Source organism: Lepisosteus platostomus, chromosome 7, assembly GCF_059453375.1.
Source record: "Lepisosteus platostomus isolate fLepPlt1 chromosome 7, fLepPlt1.hap1, whole genome shotgun sequence".
NCBI lineage: Eukaryota > Metazoa > Chordata > Actinopteri > Semionotiformes > Lepisosteidae > Lepisosteus > Lepisosteus platostomus.
In genome coordinates, this window is record NC_142617.1 from 30,280,881 (window position 1) to 30,290,633 (window position 9,753).

The following is a 9,753-nucleotide window of genomic DNA, read 5'->3' on the forward strand; positions in this document are numbered from 1 at the left end:
AAAGATGATAAATCAAAGGGGCTGATCATAATTCCTTTGTCAATAACTAAAGAGTCTATGGACTCAGGGCCAGAGGTTACTGATTGCTGATTTTTACAATAATGGAAGAAGGGGGAGAACAAATAGACCAGTAGAAAAACCAAACGAAAGACCATCTATAAACAATGAGTGAAACTGGAATCAGAGTGGTGGAGAAATTAGGAACCTAATTTAAGAATATTAATCACTTGTGGAGAGATGAACCAATAATCATTTAGGGGCAGATGAGACAGAATGTGTAGGGAAAGGACAATAGGGTCACACAGAATGGGCATGAGCTTCACCACAGAAACTACAAAATGAAGGAAAAAGCATGAAGAACAAATTAAGAATTAATGTTATTACAGACTTAATGAACTCTGAGGAATAATACAGGACAATCACGAAGATTTTTTGATTGTCTAAGTGTAAAATAGGCAAAAGAGGTAAAAGAATCAGGGCCAACCTCAGTGACAGCTGCAGGGCAGACGTTTGCTGTTTGAGATTGCAAAGAGCAAATGGTGCAGGATAGGGCCCTAACACCAGCCAGTGTCCAGGTCTCCCCTGTAGGAATGTTGTTTCCACTGGAGTAAACAAGCTGTGGCTTTAGTAGATAACTGTTGTGATACTTGTAGAAAATAGAGCCCCCAAAGTGAACAGATAAAGCAGAGTGAAATGCATATAATCATCCAGTTCATGGTAACAGGAAATACAGAGCACATTACAGTGTAAGAGGCAGTGAGTTGTACAGTAGTTTTCTGAGCAATTGATAATGTTTTTTCTGCTATTATGAGTGTCCCTGTGATTTTGTTGGTGTAATTACACCCTACTCTTGTTTTTGCAGTCATGGGTATTTAAAAGGTGGGGCTTTATTGAATGAGGGAGGAGGACCTGTGTTTGGAATTGTTGCCAACTGGCATTTTCTTTGTGCTGGAAACTTGAATTGGGAAAATGTACCAGATGGTTGTTGAGAGAACGGCGGCAAACAGTAATGCTGTATCTAAGGTAAGGTCTTTTGCTGACAGAAGCAAGATCTCCTTATGGATTTGCCTGTTTTGGTTCCCTCTATCCTGACAAGTGTTCCTGTTACTAAAAAGCATCCCTAATGATAATAGTACTACCACAATCATCCATGGTAAGGATGGTGTTACTTACAGTACTTGATGAAATGTGTTTGGTTTATCTCAGGCATAGAACTTTTCATTCAGGCATAAGACTTTTATTTCTATTTCATCAGCCAGAGAATATTTTGACACATGGTCTCATGATCTTTCATTTACTATAATGTGGCCTTTTCTCTGCAGCTGCTTCTGTCTTGCCTTATAGAGGCTAAATCTGTGTAATTCTGAAGAAATTTTTGTCCTCTGGAAAGATATATATCCTATATATCCTATGGCTTTCACAGTATACAAATCTGTGACAATGTCCATCAAAACAGCAAATTGTGAGTGCGTTTTCTGGCTTTATGGCTATTAGGAATGAATAATCAGCAGTTGCATCACATGGAAGTAAAGAATATACAATTTATTTATGCAATACCAAAACACACATACAGTAATTAAAAAAAAAATAGTACATGCAATATGTGAATCGATCGGTTTTGATACAGATGCTTTTTTCCTCTTCTGATGTGCCCCAACTGTGGCGCAGTATTCAGACAATAACAAACCATAATGCTAAAATAAGCAGTGTTAAATCCAATGAAAGTGACTTCTATCTCCTGGATGAGCTGAACGCCTATTATGCTCGGTTTGAGAAGGGAATCACGGAACCGCCGGTTCTCCCAGCCGCTGCTGATACAGCTGTGTCTGTCATGGAGGCAGGGCAGCCTTTAGACGGGTTAACATACGGAAGGTGACCGGCCCAGACGCTGTTCCTGGACAGGTCCTTAAGTCCTGTTCAGACCATCTGGCCATGGTTTTTACAGAAATTTTTAATCTTTCACTTTTTACAATCTTCCTTTCCCATGTGTTTTAAGAAAACTACTATTATACCAGGTGCAGATGGATTACGGATTTCCTAACTGGAAGACCACAGACTACGAGGGTCAAAGGAAAGCTTTCTTCCACTCTAACTGTCAACATAGGTGCTCCTCAGGCTCTCATCCCCCTGCTGTTTTCCTTGTTTACCCACAACTGTGTGGCCAGACAGCTCCAACTCCATCTACAAATATGCTGATGACACTACCATTATTGGCTGAATCACTGCTAATGATGAGACAGCCTACAGGGATGGGGTCAGGAACCTCGGGGAGTGGTGCGTTGACAATAAGCTCTCCCTCAATGTCAGCAAATCCAAAACTGGTCATTGATTTTAGAAAGCAGGGTGGGGACCACACACCTATCCACATCAATGGGGTGGCTGTAGAGATGATTAGCAGCTTCAAGTTCCTGGGTACCTGGAGCTACGAAGTCATCAGACAGTTGATGAATTTGGTCTATCTTCAACTCTGTTTACCACATTTTACAGGTGCGCTATTGAGAGTGTGCTCGTGTGTGGGATTACAGTGTGGTTTGGTAGCAGCTCATTGTCTGACTGGTTGTCTGACAGTTACAGGTGGTGATCAGGTCAACCCTGTCCATCATTGGAGTACAGCTCCCCTCTATTTTGGATTTTTTACAACTCGCTGTCTCAGGAAGGCTGAAGTATTACTAAGGATACCAGTCATCCTGGTTTCTCGTTTTTCTCCCGCTTGCCTCTGGTAAGCGTTATAGGAGCATAAAGACATGAACTTCCAGATTCAGAGACAATTTCTTCCCACAAGCTGTCAGATTACTGAACTCTACCCTTCAATCTTTGATAAATAAATATTTTTCAATCCATCCTTTTTCTCACCACTTCTTCCAATTCAGGATAGCAGAAGAGCCAGACCCTATTCTGACAAGAAATGGGAGCATGGCAGGGTACACCCTGGATGAGATACCAGTCCATTGCAGGGCAGACACACAGATGTGACACAGACACAAACTCACACCTATTCCTAGAAGCCATTTAGCCTACCAGTATTTGTTTGGACTGTGGAAGGAAATCAGAGAACAAGGAGAAAACCAACACAAACACAGGGAGAATGCAAATAGAAAACCAGGTCTGGAATTGAACACAGTGCTGTGAGGAAGCAATGCTAACCACTGTGTACTTTGCCACACTACCAATTATAATAAACAGTCATGCATGCATTGTAACAGATACAATTTGTAATTGGCCCCGCAAATTCACCCATTACTACAGCATAATAATTTAGCTTAACAATTAATAAGTCCTAGATGTTCTATGAAAGCCTAGAACCCTTTTTTCTATACAACACAAGTGAGTTGAACATTTATTTTTTTGTCCCCTTGTTTTTTTTTTCACTTCTTACCTTTACAAAAACAAATGTGAAGAAGGATAATGAATCTTTCTACATGAATTAGATTATATTAATTTATTATTATTATTATTATTATTATTGTGAAAGGAAGTAATTTTTCAATAGTTTCCAATGAAAAGCCTAATACCTAATGCCTAAATGTTCTAAATGTTCAATAAAAGGAAAAGAAGTCAGGCACAGGAAGGAAAACATAGATGAACTACCATCAGAAAGCTAAAAAGTCCCAAACTAGGAAATGTCCTAAAAGATACAAGTCAAGTTGATCTAAAAAAAATCAATTTTAGAAAATCACATAGGCTCATTTTCATTCAAACTGCAATTAATGGCTTCAAGAGAGAGAGGCAATGTATTCTATGTCATATGACTACAGAACCACAAGAGGTTCATCAACAAAGAGCAACATTGTTTTGACGGCAACATTGTATTTCTATATAGAATCATTTTGTTATTGTTGATGAGTACTTTTGTTTGTATACCTAACGTTTTTATCTGTTGACTGTGGTTTGTAGATTGCATGTAGTTTCTCTCCCACTGTATCTTTCCTTATATAGTACATTGATTCCACTATCTCCTTCCTTTCAGTCATTGTTACTCCCTTATTGTTTACTCTGCCGGTATTTCTTTTTAGAATTTTTTTTCCTAAAATCAAGTGTCTAATTGTTATCTGCTGACTTGTCTCAGTCTTTCACACTGTGCTCTTTTCTCAATCATTTCTGGGAGCTGTCTTTAGGTGATTTAGCCGTAAGTAAATCATATACTATGTTGTATTTCTTTTTCAAATGGACATTAATCTTTTGTATGAGCCAATTGTTTAAGTACATATACTGTATTATATTACATTATATTATATTATATTATATTATATTATATTATATTATATTATATTATATTATATTATATTATCTATATATTCTCTCTTCAGAAAAGAAGTGTAAGATACAACATCAGTTGAAAATGTTCATTGCTTCTTTTCAAAATAACTTTTTGTATGATCTAAATTATACAGTGTATTATATGTTTTCAGAGACATTGTAAAATTTATCAAGATTACCTGTTTTTAATTAGTGACAAAAATTAAGGTTAAGGTATTGTTTAAACTACAGAAAAGCATAGTATTTGATAAAATCATTATTTTTTAAGCCACAATAAAAAAAAACTTGGTTTATCAAACTGAAACAAATAATTACATTAATTTCCCTTCGGGATCAATAAAGTCTTATCTATCTATCTAAAAAATATTTTTCACATCGTACAATAAAAATGTCTAATACAACAAATTAAATTAGACATACATCACATTGAAATAGAAACCAAGATACATGTCACAAACTCTTTGCATTCCAAGCACACAAAAGTACATTAAGGTGCTAAATAGTTTCAAAATTTATTTAAATAAAAAAAATTGAAGCATTTAGCCTCATATTAAAAAGGAGAACAAAGAAAACAATATTTTAATTTAATGTGACAAAAGACATTTGTTTGGTAACATTCCTCAGACAGTGTAAGGGTCTGATGTTATCTGAACAACAGTGGTCAAGGAAATGAAAGATTTAATCTAATAATAAGACACTAGTAAAGCCTTATTAAGAATACTATGCACAGTTTTAGTCATGATGCTACAGAAAAGATTGCTGTTCTGGAATTAGTCCAGAGAGGAGCAACCAAATGCATTCTGGGAACCAGATGCATTCTAGCATGTCCTAACTGACAGGCTGAAAGAATTTAACCTTTTTAGGCGGCAAAGCCAGGGCAGTGGATTTCTTCAGAATAAAGAGTGAAACACAAACCAGAGGATGTGGAAATTATGTGCAAGGGCTTGTAAAACTGAGAACAGAGGACACATATCTACACAAAGGATTGTAAGAATATGGAATAGGCTACCTGGCCATGTTGATTAAACCTTTACCCTGGTTTCCTTCAAACAAAAGCTGGATTAGATCCTTGGATCAGTACAATACTAAAAGTATTAGTACGGTAGTATTACTGAATGGTCTCTTCTCATTTGTATTATGTCACCAACATGTAAAAGCACAGACATTGCATCCTCACAGTGAGTTTTGCAGTAAGTCACTTTTATACTGCTTTATGAGAAGTATAAATTAAAATTGTATTTAAATGATCTACGCCTGCTCCTGAGATTGCCTTGAAAAGAGCATCTTGCTAGTTTATACAGAAGTCTTGCTTGACCTTTACTTTTGAATAGTGAATGTGATTTATATGGCATGACTCATATCAAGGCTTCCATTTTAATAGCTCATTAAATTAAATTTCTTTCCCTCTGAGAAATAAAACATATTATCACATAGCTTTTGGAATACAAAGGTCCAACAAAATAGCTAAATTAACTTTGCAGTCTTAGAGCATTAGGATGTGGGGATCTATGGGTTTGTTTTGAAGTAAATTGACCTTCAAACAATAAGTTATAACCTTATATGAAAGCGATGGAGCTCCATTTACTTATGCCTCATTTACAGTAATTGCAAGCTGCTAACTCAAAAACAAAATAGGCAGCAAAAAAGTCTCGAAGGAAAACAAACTGGCTCTTGCAAAGACAAGAAACTGAAGTAGGTTTTACAGAAAAAAACATCCTCAATTTGTGTTCTCTTACTCTTCTCAATACTTAACAGATGTCACATGAATCAAAATGATTTAATACCTTTAACCAGTTACATACCATCATGTTAGAGGCCTTTGTTTGCCATATCATATAACTGCTCAAAGAATTCAGTAATTGTGGGTGACATTTCTGGTGCTTTGTTGGGTGAATATGAACACATTTTTTTCTTGCATTCAGTTAGACCTTGTGCTTTCATGTTATCTTTTCTCATTTGAAAAAAATCTGAAACTGTCTAGAACTAAACTTGATATTCAGTTTCTTCATCCCAGTCTTGCAGCTGATCACATTGTATTGATCACATGCAATTACTGCATTCTTTAGGAGAATAGAGGCTTGTCCTGTTGCAGGAGAATCCTTATTACATACCAGTGAACAGTTTATTAACAGAAGTGATATATGCCAGATGTGTAATCTGGTCTCCTGAGACCCTTTCTCCATGCCCATATAATGCCTGGCTTCTCAACTACTAGCAACAGTACCTAAAATAGTGAAATAATTAGACAAACTTTAGTCTACAGAAAGCTCACTCCCATGATCAGATCAGCAGAAAGAGTTAAATGTGAGTTAGATGTAAAAGTAATGGCTGTCATCATAATTGGATTCAATAGTCCAATTGAATTCCAAATTATGTATTACAGTACCTCAATCAAAACTTGAATGTTCAAACCGAAGGCTTTTATGGATGAAAGAATACGAAAAAAATCCTCTTTGCTGCTGTTTATTACATTTAACTTTCACTCTTAAAAGTACTTTTAAGAGTAAGAGTACTTTTTTTTAAGTGCATTCATGTTCACTTAAAAAAACAATGCAAGTCAGAAACATGAGCTCTGATTGTGCAAGAATTTGATTTGTGAAGGATGTATTTATATAAGATGCCTTACAAATAGTTAAAGCATAGATTAATAAACTATGCAAGAATCTCTGCTAAAACAACCGGAATGTTTTTTTCTTGACGTAAAAATGTTTCAACTCAAATTCATATAACATATTAAATAACATTTGCGGTGCCTAATCTCACTATACTTGTTAGGGTTGTCAGTTCTCTGCGTGATGGTGTAAGGACCCTGTGCAGAGTCTAAAGGGTAAAAGGGTCGAGAGTACTTATGTGAGAAGTAAATCCTAGGACGTAGTCAGAAGAAATGCTTTAGTTTTGATGCCGGGGATGAACAAACTCAAAGGATTTTGTAGAGGCAAAGGAAAGGCTCTTAGCGGTGTAAACCCAGTACTGAGCAGAGAGGATACTGCTAAAAATCCTTAAATATGATAGTACTGTGGGGTGTGGTAGTGAAATGGCAAGATGATAGGTTAATTAATTTCCGAGGTCGCCGCCTACGGAAATTGGTGGAGGTAGAGGCCTGTCAATGCTGAGGTCTGTGGTTGTCGGGGAGCTGAAGACGTGACATTACCGCCCCCCTCATGGGCGGCTCCTGACAGCCTAGAGGAATGAAACTGAAGAATTTCACGAATGAGAGTCTTATCCAAGATTTCCCTATCTGGTACCCAGGAGCATTCTTCAGGTCCATAGCCTTCCCAGTCTACGAGGTATTGAGAATTGCGGTGACAATAGAGTCCAGAATTTCGTTGACAGTCTCCATTCTTCAAGAGCTAGTTTTATGACGAAAAGCTTACAATTTTCCACGTCGTAGTTCATCTTTGCAGAAGTTAGCCTTTTCAAGAAAAAGACAGAGGTATGAAGTATTCCCTTGTCTCCCTAGGATTGAGAAACTGCCCCTACCCCATGCGCCTATGAATCTACCTCAACCACAAAAGGTAATGATGGGTCCAGGTGACGCAGGAATGGAGCTTTGGTAAAAAATTCTTTAATATCTGAAAGGCCTCTTCTGCCTGGGGATTCCACTTGCCCTGGTTGGGACTTTTACGGGTGAGAGACATGATTGGTGCCACCACTGTATTTAAATTTTGAATAAAATGTTGATAGAAATGAGCAAATCCAAGAAAACGTTGAATCTGTTTTAAATTCTTAGGTGACGGCCAATCCTTGATGGCTGAGATCTTACTATAATCCATTTCGACTCCCAATGGGGAAAGATTATGTCCCAAAAATTGTGTCTCGGTGACATGAAAGATGCACTTTTCTCATTTGACATAAAGATTGTTCTTTATGACATTGGAGAGTACCTACCTAAAGTGATTAACATGGAAATTATTGGAGAAAATTAAAATGTCATCTAAGTGAACTAAAACGAATCTTTGTATTATGTCCTGAAAAACGTCATTAATGAAGCCTGAAAGACTATCAGGGCGTTGTGGGTAGTCATAAAAATGGTTTTACATTTATCACCTTTCCTGATTCTAATAAGATTATATGCCCCTCGAAGGTCTAATTTAGAAAAAATAGTAGCGCCACGTACAGATTCTAGGGCCACCAGGATCAAAGTTAAGGGGTATCGGTTCTTATTAGTTATATCATTTAAAATCCTATAATCTAGACATGGTCAGAGTTCCCCATCTTTCTTCTCGATGAAGAAAAAACCTGCACAGGCCTGAGATGTTGAGGAGTGAATAATCCCTGCTTTTAACGAGTCGTGTATATATTTTTCCAAAGCCTCCGATTCCATATTGGAGAGGGGATAGATGTGCCTGGAAGGAGATCTATCGCACAGTCATATGACGATTAGGGAGTGAAGACAATGTATTTTGCTTACTAGAAGCTTCCTCCAGGTCTGAATACTAAGGTGGGATTTTAGGAGTTTCTTGCTGGGGTAGATTGGTGCAAGCTGCCTTCATGGGTAAATGACAACATTTGGAGATGCATTGAGGTCCCTAAGCCAATAGGTCGTTTTGAGACCAGGAGAAATGAGAATCATGTTTTTATAGCCAAGGGTGTCCAAGTAACAGGTGTGATGGGGTATCTAATAAAAATAAATGGATCTCCTCCGTAGGAATTGCTCCAATTCGGAGAGAAAGAACCGCAATCTGCCAGTGAATTTGACCAGAGGATACAGGTGAGCCATCTAAGGATTGGACTGGAAGTGGGGGTTTTACCGGTAATAAAGAGATGTCCCAGGTCCGGGCGAGTGACGAGTCTATAAAGTTCCCTGCTGCCCCTGAATCAATGAAAGCAGAGAGAGACAATTGGGAATTTCCTCCAACATAATGTAGCGGGTAGAAAAACTCCAGCGGGAGATTTAAGCGACGTTCACCTGTGGGTAAACTGCGGCCCGCGAGCTGGATCCGTCCCGCCAGCCAGTTTTAACCAGCCCTTGAGGTAAAAAATAAATTCGTCAATATTCCCCATATTCCACTTTGTTTGGTGATGTTTTTTCTTACATTTAATTATTTGTGCCATTAGATGGTGCACGAACACTTTACCACAGTGATTCCAAACTGTACATCGTCCCACCTTGGGGAGGCGCCATTGTGGTCGCTCAGGTATCGCCAGTCTAAGAAAAAATTTATTATGAGCAAAACCCGCTGTTCGTGCACACAGAATGTATGAGTTGCGAGCTACCTAGCGGATTTGAAGGTACTAGATTGTGTCACATGACACTGGCCACAAGAGTCCGCAGTCTGTAAGCAGCATACCAGCTGACAGTGGCTTCGGTGTTTCTGTGAGTGGTCATTTTGTGAGTTTTTTCTTACACGATTGCAATTGAGAGGTTTTAAATATGAGTAAAAAACGTGAAGGACAAGAAGCCTAGTTCTAAAGAGAAAAGGAAACACAAATACAGAAAGTATGATGACAGTTTCTTGAATTTCGGTTTCATGTGCACAATTCTGGACACTGAAG